Consider the following 16,617-nt stretch of genomic DNA (forward strand, 5'->3'; position numbering starts at 1 on the left):
ACTTTCATGAATTAGTGGAGCACTATGTCAAAATAAATTATTAGTTTAATCTAAAATTTCATTTTCCCACATTAAGCTTCCCATTTTTGCTATTTACATTAGGTACCCCTAAATTAATTTTTCATTATATTTTCCAAGTGTAATATCATGTATTTTCAATGGACATTTAGGTCAAAAGACAACTCGGGGTGTCAAATGACCACAATGCCCCTGTTCGGGTTGCATTCTCGATTTTTCGATAACACTGAGTTTTGTCCGTTTTTCGATTTCTCGCTTTTCTTTGTACTAATTATTTAATTTTTCTTTGATATTTCTAATGATATTTCTACTTCAATTGATGTCTATTTAAGTCCTAAAAATATTTTTCAGGGTTCCCCGCGGTCCAGGGTTAGTCAACGTTCCACGCCGTGACTTCCCCGTGCGGTCACCCATCGCTAGGGTTCCCGGCTCGCTTAACTTGGTTGTATTTCTTTACTATTATTTTTCCTTTGTTTTTCTTGTATTTTCTTTTCTTGTATTTCATTATTTAATGTCTCCTCACTCATATCGAAGTGTAGTTCTAGGCATCCTAGCTGTCCGGACAACACTGGTCACAGGAACAGTAGAACGCACTACCGAACTTAGGGGTGTTACAGCTGTGACTCTCGGCTCGTTTAACTTCTTATGTTCTGTTTTTCTTATTTATACTTAACTAATTGAACATTACTAATTATTTGTGTTTATGGTTTCTCTAGTTGTCTTAAGTGTGGTCCTAATCCCCTTAATTGTCCGGACCGACTCCGGTCACCGGAACAGTGAAATATACCTAGCTATACAAATAGGGGTGTTATAATCTTCCTAACACTTCAAATTCTTTTGAATCACAGCACGCAATAGAGTGGTAAGTGTTCTATTCACTACTTCAGTTTGTCCATTAGTTTGTGGGTGACAAGTAGTGGAAAACAAGAGCTTAGTGCCTAATTTACCCCACAACACTTTCCAAAAGTGACTTAGGAACTTAACATCTCTATCACTTACTATTGTCGTAGGTATGCCATGTAATTTGACAACCTCTTTAAAGAACAAATCAACAATATATGTGGCATCATCTGTTTTATGGCAAGGTATAAAGTGTGCCATTTTGGAAAATCTATCAACAACCACAAATATGCTATCATGTTTACGCTGTGACCTAGGCAGCCCCAATATAAAATTCATAGAAATATCAGTCCAAGGTTCCTTAGGTACAGGTAATGATGTATACAAACCATGTGGCATACTCTTAGACTTGGCCTTTTTACACTTAACACAACTAGAACACAACTTTTTCACATCTTTTCTCATTTTAGGCTAAAAGAAGTGTTCTTGCAATATGTCCAAAGTCTTGGATACACCAAAGTAACCCATCAGACCACCACTATGAGACTCTAAAACAAGCAGGTCACGTATAGAACATTTAGGCACAAAAAGCTTATTCTCTTTAAATAAGTACCCATCATGTCTATAATACTTTTGGAATGTACCTTTCTCACAAGCATCAAACAAAATAGCAAAATCATCATCATTAACATACAAATCCTTCATGAACTCAAAACCAAGTAGCTTTGCATCAAGAGTGGACAATAATGTTTGCCTCCTAGAAAGAGCATCAATAACAACATTCTCTTTTCCCTGCTTGTATTTAATTACATATGGAAACATCTCAACAAAAGCAACCCATTTTGCATGCCTTTTACTCAACTTATTTTGACTCTTAATATGCTTTAAAGATTCATGATCAGAATGTATGACAAACTCCTTGTTCCATAAATAATGTTGCCAAGTCTCCAAAGCTTTAACTAATGCATACAATTCCTTGTCATAAGTAGAGTAATTCAAGGCAACACCATGCAATTTCTCACTAAAATATGCAATAAGTCTTTTCTCTTGCATAAGAACAACACCTATACCTACACCACTAGCATCACACTCAATTTCAAATGTTTTATCAAAATCAGGCAAGCTCAACAATGGTGCAGAACACAACCTATCTTTCAATTCAGCAAATGCAAATTCATGTTTCTTCTTCCACTCAAATGCAACATCTTTTTTAACAAGTTCATTCAAAGAAGCAGTAATAGAACTAAAATGAGGCACAAATCTCCTATAGAAACTAGCCAATCCATGAAAACTCCCAACTTTAGATGCATTTTTAAGAGTTGGCTAGTCTCTAATGGCTTTAACCTTCTCTTCATCAACTTCAACACCTTACCTGTCACACCCTACCCCTCTGTAAGGCATAACATGATCCCGTAGTATACCTAATGAATTACCAACTCCGTCTACTGATAACCCATTAAATACACTACAAGGGATTTTAAAAACTTTTCTTACTTCTTTTACAGTGGTGAGCACTATTTACAGGTGTTAAAAACCTTTTTGAACTGAAGTGATAGAACTAATGCATTTGAATTATTTGGAATTTCTGTAAAAATTTTGGCAGAATTCCGTCTGTATTTTGGATAAAACAGTTCTTCAGAAAACCTGTAAAAAGACACTTCAATATATTTCCAAATCTCAACTCCAACACATTTCTCAACACAACATATTTATCAACTCAATTCCATAGTGATTTTTCAAAGATTGAGATATAAGAAATATAATACAACTTTTACAAGCCAAAATAACTCATAATTATCTTGCAACCTCAAGTTACAATTTGAATTTACAACTGCTCAAACCAAAACAATATGTACATACAGTGGTCATACATTACAGTACAAAATGCAAAAAGTGGTATACTCGTTATACCCGAAAATCTCTTGCTGTAGATACTAGCAGCCTAGTCTGCTGCCCTGTCTGTCTGTCTACCTGCGACAGCAATAAAAAGCTATCGCTGAGACAATGTCTCAGTGGTGCACAACATTAACCAAATACAATTTAAATCACAATTCATAAGTCATGTAAATAGTAGATACTTAAAACTATAGTTAAATTCAAGACAATAAATGTCAATAAGAATTTAAACTCATTTCACAATCTTACAATATGCAACAATAAATCACACACAGCTTTAATCATGTTCTCAAGTTCAATTCATCCCAAAAGCCGAAGGTTAATGAGGTATTCAATTCATCCCAAAAGTCAATGACTAATGAGAAATAACACAGCTAGCTAGCAAAAATATGAGTACTCATTCTATTCGTCCTCAACAGGCACACACCTCAACACTTCAGCCAGAGAGGGAATTCAATTCATCCCACTAGACAAGCTAGCGAGGAATACAATCAATGTACATGATAGCTGTGGTTTCAAACCAATTACAGTGCTTTTCAATCAATAAGTATCCATCAAATACCATTCAAACCATTTTTCACAATTTCACAACTTAAAACAATAATATGCAAATAGTCATAATTTATTTCAATTGAAAATAATTCAAAAGAAATAGTTGTTGTGCACAAACCTCTAATGACTGTCTCCTGGTCTGGACTCAGTGTTTCCTTCCCTTTTCCTGAGTCTTTACTAACTGAGAAACACAATTTGAAGTGTTTCAGTACTAAATTAAACTGTCTCTATCGATAATGTTCGATAAGTAATTCACTGAATTCAATTATTCACTGAATACCTTTATTTGCTTAATCACCTAATATATCGACCCTCGATGCGTTCTAGGTAAATTAGGTTTTGACGTTATTAATATATCATTTTCGATAGTATTTTAGGGTTGGTACGTGTTACCAAACTCATTTCTATGTATACTGCGTTTCCTTGCATTTTATTGCAAATTGCTGGATTCCGGGATACTAGTTTGACCAAGCCGGACGACCTAGTTCCCTCGGTTTTCGGGTTTCGGTCAAAACTACAAACTTGTAGATCTATGTATTATGGAAAGCGGGGCAAAATTTTAGGTCATTCCGAGTTAAGTAGACCAAGTTATGGTCATTATACTATTGCTGGTCAAATGGCATCAAATTAGGTCAATTTTAGGTCAATTTGGTCAACTTTGGTTCTGCCAGTTTTTGGACCCAAACTTGTGCAAGCTGTTTGACTTGCTTATGGTCATTTCTGGGCTTTGGTGTCTTCATAATACTTGTAGGTATGGGTCTTAACTATTCATGGTTAAAATTTCAGGTCAATTGGACCTGTTTTGAGTGAGTTATGGCCTAAACACTAACTGCTGCCCAATTGGTCAGTTTTCAGGTTTCACTTACACCTAATCCGAATTGGTCATTTTTCATGTCACCTTGCAAGCAGAATTTTGGTATGCTTTCTCAATGAAAGTTGGCACATTTTGTGCCTAGTTTCACCTCCAATTGGTCTCATACCAATTGAGGTTACACATTTAAAGTTATAGGCTAAAATGCATACTGCCCTTAATTACCTTGCTTAAACATACATCAATGACACATTTACCTTACTATATGTTCACTTCCCTTACCAATTCTATTTTGGCACATTACCAAAACCATATACCACTTCACTTTAAAGTCACTTTGGGCAGATTACAATTATCCTCAATACACCAATGAAAACTCAAATTTACAAAGTCTAAGTACAATCACATATACACATAAACATTACTAATTCTTACATACACTTTACACCACTAATTTATATACATATCCATCAATCCTCAATGTCAATATTCTGCCAATACCTTCATGAACTCATACATTTATCAAAGTGTCCCAAGGCTGCCGAAATATTCTACAATACCAAAGTGTCTCACAATTCGTCAATCTCCAATTCAAGTGCACAATCACCACATTTTCATGGAAATAACTTACTAGGATATTAAATCCCTCTACTCAACATGAATTTACATCAAATATATGTAATAATAAATCATCAAATACACAACTCCATAGCTGTCCAAACTGGATATATCAAGAACTCTTCAAACTTGAAAATTTTCTTCACAAAGCACACACCCATAACATGTACACAAAGTTTAACAAAGCAATATTCAAAAATGTAAACTTACCTATGGTTGGGACTTGCTAAACCTTCATTAAACTTCTTGATTTTGGTATCAAGCTCTTCCTTATGATGTGTAGACAATCTTTAATGAAGCTATCTAAGTGATTGGAGGTGAAATGGAGGGAATGATCAAGCTCTAAACCAAACAGCAATGGAGGATTTTCTTCTCTTCAATTCGGCATGGATGAGGAACCTTGAAGAAATGAATTTGTAGATTGTATATTAGGTGTACACATGCCCCATTTAACTCTTAGTTTATTCCTTTAGTGGCCTACTTACTCAATTAATCATATAATATGTTTAATTCCCACTTATTCCACATTAAACTCTTAATTTTTGTTATTTACTTTAGGTACCACCAAATTAATTTTTCATTTTATTTTCTAAGTGTAATATTATTTATTTTTAATGGACATTTAGGTCAAAAGACAAATCAGGATGTCAGATGACCATAATGCCCCTGTTCGGGTTGCATTCCCGATTTTTCGATAACACCGGGTTTTGTCTGTTTTTCGATTTCTCACTTTTCTTTGTACTAATTATTTAATTTTTCTTTGATCTTCCTAATAATATTTATTCTTCAATAAGGGTCTATTTAAGTCCTAAAAATGTTTTCCTGAGTTCCCCGCAGTCCAGGGCTAGTCAACGGTCCACGCCGTGACTTCCCGGTGCGGTCACCCATCGCTAGGGTTCCCGGCTCGCTTAACTTGGTTACATTTCTTTGCTATTATTTTTCCTTTGTTTTTCTTGTATTTTCTTTTCTTGTATTTCATTATTTTATGTCTCCTCACTCATATTGAAGTGTGGTTCTAGGCATCCTAGCTGTCCGGACAACACTGGTCACCGGAGCAGTAGAACGCACTACTGAACTTAGGGGTGTTACAATTCTCCCCCCCTTAAATAAATTTCGTCTCGAAATTTTACCTGGCATTAGTCTCTGAACAGTTGTGGGTGCTGTCTCCTCATATCCTCTTCACGTTCCCAAGTAGCTTCCTGGCCTGAATGATGGTTCCACAAAGACTTTAACTGTGTGTATCTGTTTGTTTCTCAGCTGCTTTACCTCATAAGCCAGAATTTCTATGGGTTCTTCCTCATATGAGAGGTCTGGATTTACTTCAATCTCTTCAACTGATAGTACATGAGATGGGTCTGATCTGTACCTCCTTAACATGGACACATGGAAGACACTGTGTATCCTTGCGAGCTCTGGAGGTAATGCCAACCGATATGCCAGAGGACCCACTCTTTCCAGAACCTCATATGGTCCGATGAAACGAGGACTCAGTTTTCCCTTTCTGCCAAATCTCATAATCCTCTTCCAAGGAGAAACTTTGAGGAATACTCTATCACCCACTGCATACTCAATATCTCTTCTTTTCAGATCAACATAGGACTTCTGACGGTCTGATACAGCCTTGAGTCTATCTCTGATCAATCTAATCTTTTCCTCTGTCTGCTGAACAATTTCTGGCCCAATCATCTTCCTTTCACCTACTTCATCCCAACATAAGGGAGTTCTGCACTTTCTGCCATACAAAGCTTCATATGGAGGCATCCTAATGCTTGATTGGTAGCTGTTGTTATAAGCAAACTCAATCAAAGGCAAGTGTGTATCCCAACTACCTTCAAATTCAATCACACAAGCCCGTAGCGTATTCTCCAATATCTGAATAACCCTTTGGTGGCCATGCAATACGTGGGTAGAATGTCTTTGAAGTTCAATCTAGTTCCTAGGGCTCTCTGAAGACTACCCCAGAATCTAGAAGTGAACCTAGGATCTCTGTCAGACACAATTGATACTGGCACTCCATGCAATTTTACAATCTCATATACGTACAATCTGGCCAATCTTTCCAGGCTATAATCCATCCGAACTGGCAAAAAGTGAGTAGACTTGGTCAATCTATCAACTATAACCCATACTGCATCATGACTACTCTGTGTCCTTGGAAGTCCTGTAACAAAATCCATAGTTATTCGTTCCCATTTCCACTCTGGTACTGACAAAGGATGTAACGAACCAGCTGGAACTTGATGTTCTGCCTTTACTTGCTGACAAGTTAGGCATTTGGAAACAAATTTAGCTATGTCTCTCTTCATACCCATCCACCAGTAATGTTCCTTCAGCCCTCTGTACATTTTAGTTCCACCAGGGTGCATAGCAAATGGAGACTCATGTGCTTCGTTCATAATGATTTGTCTCAATTCCACATCACTAGGAACGCACATTCTACCTTGATGTAGCAATAAACCATCATCTCTCACAGAGAATTTAGGTTTCTTGCCCTGCTGGACTTCTTTCAGTAGCTTCTGATACTTTTCATCACTCTGAGTAGCCATTCTGATCTGATCAGTCAACACTGGCTGTACATGCCATGCAACTACTGTCTGTCCCTCATCATCAATCTCTAAACTGGCATGCTGTGTTTTCAATTCATATACCATGGACAAAGGAGAAACTCTGAGACTTGCCATAGTCTTGCGACTTAAGGTGTCAGCCACTACATTTGCTTTACCTGGCTGATAGTCTATTAAGCAATCATAGTCTTTAATGAGTTCTAACCATCTCCTCTGCCTCAAATTTAATTCCTTCTGGGTGCCTAAGTACTTCAAGCTCTTATGATCTGTGTAAATATAGCATTTCTCCCCATACAAATAGTGTCTCTAGATCTTCAGAGCAAAAACAATAGCTGCTAGCTCCAGATCATGTGTTGGGTAGCTCCTCTCATGCGGTTTTAGATGGCGTGATGCATAAGCAATGACATTCCGATCTTGCATCAGTACACAGCCTAGCCCATTGTGAGAAGCATCACTATAAACCGTGTATTCTTTACCCGGAGTAGGTAAAGTGAGAACTGGAGCTTCAGTTAAACACCTCTTTAACTCATCAAAACTTTGCTGGCATTTATCTGTCCACTGAAATTTCGCATCTTTCCGAAGCAGTTTAGCCAGTGGAGAAGATAACATAGAAAACCCCTTCACAAACCGACGGTAATATCCAGCTAAACCCAGAAAACTGCGAACTTCTGTGATGTTCCTGGGCGGCTTCCAATTAAGGATAGCTTCTATCTTGCTGGAATCTACCTTGATCCCTTCAGCTGACACAACATGTCCTAAAGGAGATTTCTTTCAGCCAAAATTCACACTTCGACAATTTGGCGTATATTTGTTTCTCCCTTAAGGTCTGCAGTACAATCGCGGATGCTGTCATGCTCCTCTGCATTCCTCGAGTATATCAAAATGTCATCAATAAACACCACCACAAATTGATCAAGATATGGTCTGAAGATAGTGTTCATCAGATCCATAAAAGCAGCTGGAGCATTTGTCAACCCGAATGGCATTACTAGAAACTCATAGTGGCTATACCGAGTTCTGAAAGCAGTTTTTGGAATACTCTGCTCTTGCACCTTCAACTGATAGTAACCAGATCGCAAATCAATTTTGGAGAATACAGTTGCACCCTTCAATTGATCAAACAGATCATCAATGCAAGGCAATGGATATCTGTTCTTTATTGTCACCTTATTCAACTGCCGGTAGTTAATGCATAAGCGGAGAGTACCATCCTTCTTCTTAACAAACAACACTGGTGCTCCCCAAGGTGACACACTAGGGCGGATGAAGCCCTTTTCAAGTAATTCTTGCAACTGTATCTTCAACTCCTTCAACTCTGCTGGTGCCATTCTGTATGGTGTTATGGAGATTGGTTCCACACCAGGCATAACATTAATTTCAAACTGCACTTCTCTTTCCGGAGGTAATCCTGGCAATTCATCAGGAAACACATCTGGAAAGTCATATACTGTAGGAATGTCCTTCAATGCTGGACTCCCCACTTGGGTGTCTACCACATGTGCCAAGTAGGCTTCACACCCCTTTCTGATCATTTTTCTGGCTAGTGCGGCGAAATGAGGTTTGATGGCAATAACGCCTCTCCCCATGTATTACCACATCATCATCTTGAGGAAGGCCAAAAGTGACTGTCTTCAGCCTACAGTCAATCATGGCATGATGTCTGGCTAACCAATCCATGCCCAAGATGATATCATAATCTCTGAAGGGCATTTCAATGAAATCAGACAGGAAAGTGTGTCCTTGGATCACCAAAGGATAATCTCTATACATTCTATTAACCCTGACCTCCTGTCCTAACGGACTTGTTACTAGCACCTCAAAGTCCATTTTTGTACATGGAACAACAATGCAATCAATGATGCTAGCACTCACATAAGAATGGGTAGAGCCCGGATCAAATAACACAAACACATTTTGGTTAAAAGTTGAGAAGGTACCAGCCACAACATCAGATGTCTCGGCCTCTTCCCTCTGCCTCATTGCATAGACTCTGACTGGAGCACTATCTTGCTCTGAATGCTTCACTGTGCCTTGGCTGCCTGCTGGGTTACCTCTACCCCTGCCTCTACCTCTGCTAGGTGGTTGTGAACTTCTGGTGACAGGGCTCTGAACTGACCCTTCTGCAGTAGTAGGAGGTGGTCCAACTCTGCGACTACTGGTGTAGTCCTTGGCAAAGTGTCCTGTGCCTCCACAGTTATAACAGGCTCCAATAGCCTTGTAGCATATCCCACCATGATTTCTTCCACAAGTTTCACATTGGCAGGGAGGGTAGGAACTTCTGGAACTCTGCTGACCAGATAGGGGAGGTCTCTGTCCTGAATATCTTCCCCTACCAGACTTCTTGCCACCTCTGCCATGTCCCCCATGGTTCTTCCTCTTTCCAGTATGACCACTGGAACTCTGTTCTACTAACTTTCCCTCTTTATCTGTCTTCTCTGATTTCTTTTTCTCAGGAGCAGTCTCAAACTCAATTCTTTCCAACTCTAGGGCTTGAGAAACAAGTTCAGAGAAGTTAGTGTGTTTGAAGTCGACTACTTGTACTCTGATACTGGGCTTCAAGCCAGTTTCAAACCTCTTGCATCTCTCCCTGCTGGTAGAGAGTAGACTCACTGCATAATGGCTAAGGCGGGAAAAATTCTCTTTCGTACTCAGCCACTGATCTGTTCCCCTGTTTTAGACTTAGGAACTCTTACGACACGGTCTACATAAGCATCGGGGACATATTTCATGCGAATTCCCTGAGAAAGTCATTCCAGGTGAGCACTGCAGGTTCTACCAGACTGTGGGGAATGGTTTTCCACCAATCATAAGCATCCCCCTGTAACAAAGACACTGAGTATTCAAATCTGAGCTCCTCTTTGCAATGCAGTTTCTTGAATACCCTATCCATCCTTTCTAACCATTGTTCAGCCTCTAGAGGATCTACTGTCCCCTTGAACTCTGTAGCCCCATATTTCATCAATTTATCATACTGCCTGGTAGGAGACTGTGGTTGTACCACTGGTGTCTGTATTGGGACTTGAGTAGGCGCATTACCAGTCATTTGTTGGAACATTGCAGCCATCTGCTGAGCGAACTGAGCAGGAAACTACAGATGCTGCGGTGGTCTTCTTGAACCACTAACATTATGTAGGCACAGGGCATCCTTACACCTCAGCCTCAATAAATTGATCGACTGAACGATCACCCTCTTCCATATTCAATGCGAGGATTTTAGATCTCCTGAACAAATAACACAAGGAGATTTCCTCCCGTTAGTGCATATTTATAATGTAATGTACTGTATGTATCAAACAATGATATTGAGTAGTTGTACTATGAAGAAAGAACATTCAAATAACAGGTGAAAACAGAATTTAAAAACTTTGCTCTGATACCACTGAAACATGTCACACCCTACCCCTCTGTAAGGCATAATATGATCCCGTAGTATACCTAATGAATTACCAACTCCGTCTACTAATAACCCATTAAATACACTACAAGGGATTTTAAAAACTTTTCTTACTTCTTTTACAGTGGTGAGCACTATTTACAGGTGTTAAAAACCTTTTTGAACTGAAGTGATAGAACTAATGCATTTGAATTATTTGGAATTTCTGTAAAAATTTTGGCAGAATGCCGTCTGTATTTTGGATAAAACAGTTCTTCAGAAAACCTGTAAAAAGACACTTCAATATATTTCCAAATCTCAACTCCAACACATTTCTCAACACAACATATTTATCAACTCAATTCCATAGTGATTTTTCAAAGATTGAGATATAAGAAATATAATACAACTTTTACAAGCCAAAATAACTCATAATTATCTTGCAACCTCAAGTTACAATTTGAATTTACAACTGCTCAAACCAAAACAATATGTACATACAGTGGTCATACATTACAGTATAAAATGCAAAAAGTGGTATACTCATTATACCCGAAAATCTCTTGCTGTAGATACTAGCAGCCTAGTCTGCTGCCCTGTCTGTTTGTCTGTCTACCTGCGACAGCAATAAAAAGCTATCGCTGAGACAATGTCTCAGTGGTGCACAACATTAACCAAATACAATTTAAATCACAATTCATAAGTCATGTAAATAGTAGATACTTAAAACTATAGTTAAATTCAAGACAATAAATGTCAATAAGAATTTAAACTCATTTCACAATCTTACAATATGCAACAATAAATCACACACAGCTTTAATCATGTTCTCAAGTTCAATTCATCCCAAAAGCCGATGGCTAATGAGGTATTCAATTCATCCCAAAAGTCAATGACTAATGAGAAATAACACAGCTAGCTAGCAAAAATATGAGTACTCATTCTATTCGTCCTCAACAGGCACACACCTCAACACTTCAGCCAGAGAGGGAATTCAATTCATCCCACTAGACAAGCTAGCGAGGAATACAATCAATGTACATGATAGCTGTGGTTTCAAACCAATTACAGTGCTTTTCAATCAATAAGTATCCATCAAATACCATTCAAACCATTTTTCACAATTTCACAACTTAAAACAATAATATGCAAATAGTCATAATTTATTTCAATTGAAAATAATTCAAAAGAAATAGTTGTTGTGCACAAACCTCTGATGACTGTCTCCTGGTTTGGACTCAGTGTTTCCTTCCCTTTTCCTGAGTCTTTACTAACTGAGAAACACAATTTGAAGTGTTTCAGTACTAAATTAAACTGTCTCTATCGATAATGTTCGATAAGTAATTCACTGAATTCAATTATTCACTGAATACCTTTATTTGCTTAATCACCTAATATATCGACCCTCGATGCGTTCTAGGTAAATTAGGTTTTGAAGTTATTAATATATCATTTTCGATAGTATTTTAGGGTTGGTACGTGTTACCAAACTCATTTCTATGTATACTGCGTTTCCTTGCATTTTATTGCAAATTGCTGGATTCCGGGATACTAGTTTGACCTAGCCGGACAACCTAGTTCCCTCGGTTTTCGGGTTTCGGTCAAAACTACAAACTTGTAGATCTATGTATTATGGAAAGCGGGGCAAAATTTTAGGTCATTCCGAGTTAAGTAGACCAAGTTATGGTCATTATACTATTACTGGTCAAATGGCATCAAATTAGGTCAATTTTAGGTCAATTTGGTCAACTTTGGTTTGGCCAGTTTTTGGACCCGAACTTGTGCAAGCTGTTTGACTTACTTCTGGTCATTTCTGGGCTTTGGTGTCTTCATAAGACTTGTAGGTATGGGTATTAACTATTCATGGTTAAAATTTCAGGTCAATTGGACCTGTTTTGAGTGAGTTATGGCCTAAACACTAACTGCTGCCCAATTGGTCAGTTTTCAGGTTTCACTTACACCTAATCCGAATTGGTCATTTTTCATGCCACCTTGCAAGCAGAATTTTGGTATACTTTCTCAATGAAAGTTGGCACATTTTGTGCCTAGTTTCACCTCCAATTGGTCTCATACCAATTGAGGTTACACATTTAAAGTTATAGGCTAAAATGCATACTGCCCTTAATTACCTTGCTTAAACATATATCAATGACACATTTACCTTACTATATGTTCACTTCCCTTACCAATTCTGTTTTGGTACATTACCAAAACCATATACCACTTCACTTTAAAGTCACTTTGGGCAGATTACAATTATCCTCAATACACCAATTAAAACTCAAATTTACAAAGTCTAAGTACAATCACATATACACATAAACATTACTAATTCTTACATACACTTTACACCACTAATTTATATACATATCCATCAATCCTCAATGTCAATATTCTGCCAATACCTTCATGAACTCATACATTTATCAAAGTGTCCCAAGGCTGCCTGCCGAAATATTCTACAATACCAAAGTGTCCCACAATTCGAATTCGTCAATCTCCAATTCAAGTGCACAATCACCACATTTTCATGGAAATAACTTACTAGGATATTAAATCCCTCTACTCAACATGAATTTACATCAAATATATGTAATAATAAATCATCAAATACACAACTCCATGGCTGTCCAAATTGGATATATCAAGAACTCTTCAAACTTGAAAATTTTCTTCACAAAGCACACACCCATAACATGTACACAAAGTTTAACAAAGCAATATTCAAAAATGTAAACTTACCTATGGTTGGGACTTGCTAAACCTTCATTAAACTTCTTGATTTTGGTATCAAGCTCTTCCTTATGATGTGTAGACAATCTTTAATGAAGCTATCTAAGTGATTGGAGGTGAAATGGAGGGAAGGATCAAGCTCTAAACCAAACAGCAATGGAGGATTTTCTTCTCTTCAATTCGGCATGGATGAGGAACCTTGAAGAAATGAATTTGTAGATTTTATATTAGGTGTACACATGCCCCATTTAACTCTTAGTTTATTCCTTTAGTGGCCCACTCACTCAATTAATCATATAATATATTTAATTCCCACTTATTCCACATTAAACCCTTAATTTTTGTTATTTACTTTAGGTACCACCAAATTAATTTTTCATTTTATTTTCTAATTGTAATATTATTTATTTTTAATGGAAATTTAGGTCAAAAGACAATTCGGGATGTCAAATGACCATAATGCCCCTGTTCGGGTTGCATTCCCGATTTTTTGATAACACCGGGTTTTATCTGTTTTTCGATTTCTCACTTTTCTTTGTACTAATTATTTAATTTTTCTTTGATCTTTCTAATGATATTTATTCTTCAATAAGGGTCTATTTAAGTCCTAAAATATTTTCCGTGGTTCCCATGATCAGGAGCTAGTCAACGGTCCACGCCGTGACTTCCTGGTGCGGTCACCCATCGCTAGGGTTCCCGGCTCGCTTAACTTGGTTACATTTCTTTGCTATTATTTTTCCTTTGTTTTTCTTGTATTTTCTTTTCTTGTATTTCATTATTTTATGTCTCTTCACTCATATTGAAGTGTGGTTCTAGGCATCCTAGCTGTTCGGACAACACTGGTCACCGGAGCAGTAGAACGCACTACTAAACTTAGGGGTGTTACATTACCACTCACAACAAAACCGAGAAAGACAACTTTTTCCAAGCAAAAAGAACATTTCTTTGCATTCGCATATAATTTCTCATGTCTCAACACATCAAATACAAGTTTCAAATGATGCAAATGCTCATCCATGTCTTTGCTATAGATCAAGATTTAATCAAAATAAACTACCACAAATATGCCTATGAATGATCTCAACACATGATTCATCAAACGCATGAAAGTGCTAGGTGCATTAGTGAGTTCGAATGGCATTATTATCCAATCATACACGCCATACTTAGTTTTGAAAGCAGTTTTCCATTTATCTCTTATTTTCATTCTAATCTGATGGTAACTATTTTTCAAATCAATCTTAGAAAACGCACATGCACCAAACAACTCATCAAGCATATCATAAAGTCAATGTAACACCCTCCCGGTAGCAACTCCGTACATTCTACTGTTCCGGTGACCAGTGTCGGTCCGGACAGCTAGAATGTTCGGAAAAATATTTAAACTAAAGTGAGAAACCATAATTAACTCAAATATTAATAAGAAAAATTTATTAAAAATTTTAGAAATAAAATACAACCAAGTTAAATGAGCCGGTGACCTAGCGATGGGTAACCTAGTGAGAAGTTGCGGTTCTCGCAACTAGGAGCCCTAGACCCGGGGGAAAAATTATAAAATAATTTCTGGGACTCCAGAGAAGGGTTATAGAGGTTCTTATGGCATTAGAATGCCAAGAAAATACTTAGAAAAAAATTTCAATCGGTACAGACAATTTTGGCCCGTTAAGCCAAACGGAGGGCATTTTGGTCATTTCATCTTCAAAGATGATTTTTGGCCGACTTGTCTAGTTAAGTAAATAATTATTATGACATAAAATGTGAATAAATATTACTAAAAATTGAATTGAAAATGAGTAGAAAAGAAAAGAAAAAAAATGAATTAAATGGAAATTTATGACATCACATGATGTCATTAGTGTGCCTTCACCCAATTACATGGTAACACATGGCATAAACTAACTTAAAAGAGGTCAAATGGGCTGGAAAATGAAGAAAATCAGACTTTTCTTTCTTTCTTCTTGCTCTTGCCGTGAACCATTCCACTATAACCACCATTAACAAATTTCTAAACCTCCATTTCCCTAGCTTTCTTCCACCAAAAGCCCTAGTTGTCTTCACAAAAAATTCACCCCACACCTTGAGGAAGCTTTGGGCAGAAAAATTTTGAAGAAAAATTAAAGTTTTGGTTGGCTTGGATTTAAGCTAAAAGAGGTTAGTGACCTAAACCTTGAATTTCACTTAAATTTCATGTTTAAGAACTATAAATATGTGTAAATGACAAAGAAATTTGATGAAACACCATTGGTATGCTAACCCTAGATTTTGGCAGCCATGGTTAGGGTAATATGATGATGATTTTTGGAGAGCTAAGATACTAGTATGGCTGCCCTTAATGTGTATCTTATAAGTGAATTGATAAATGCAATGATAATGCATGGTTTGGAGATGTTGAGTTAGGGTTTGGGTTGAAGAATGAGACTTTGATCTTGTGATGATGGGAGTAGGTTTTAATGGTCAATTAGTGACCATTTGGTTTGGTTTGAATAAAAAATGAAGTGATTTGGGTTGTGGGATTTGAGGTTGGAGTGGCTGCCTTATATGACCTGCAGGTTGGATGTGAGTCCAGCCTGTTTGGACAGCCATAACTTAAATTGTAGAGGTTCAATTGGTGTTTGGCCAATTGTACATGAAACTAGACACAAAATGACACAACTTTGGTGAAGAAACCATGCCCATAAGACCAAACTAAGTGGACCAAAACCTTGCTCCAATCCGGGTGACCTGCAATCTGCCTGGGCAAAATGACTAAATGAATAGTATTTGGTCATTTGGCCATAACTCAATGTAGCAAGGTCCAATTGACCTGAAAGTTTACCAGAAACAAGTTGAGATATAGACCAACAACTTTTGTGAAGAAACCTGACCAAAATTATGACCATAACCTAGTCAAATTGCCAACCAAACTTGGGTTACCAAATCTAGCAGAAATAATTTTACCCAGAATTTTGGAATCTGTCCAATCCGGCCAGTTATGGTTTTTAGGCCATAACTTGAGCTACAAAACTCCAAATGGAGTGATTCAAAAAAAGAAATTCAACTAGATAAAATAAGGAACAACTTTCATGTTTATCATTTTTCCAAATTCCCACTGCAACAGTAACTAATGGAATAGTAACCCCAAAGCTTGAAAACTGAAAATTTTGTCCAATTCACATTAAGCTTAGAGATGGTATTGGCAACCAATACCAACAAGTTTCAAATACAAAATGTGG

The sequence above is a fragment of the Hevea brasiliensis genome, chromosome 18 (assembly GCF_030052815.1).
Source record: "Hevea brasiliensis isolate MT/VB/25A 57/8 chromosome 18, ASM3005281v1, whole genome shotgun sequence".
In the NCBI taxonomy this organism is placed as follows: domain Eukaryota; kingdom Viridiplantae; phylum Streptophyta; class Magnoliopsida; order Malpighiales; family Euphorbiaceae; genus Hevea; species Hevea brasiliensis.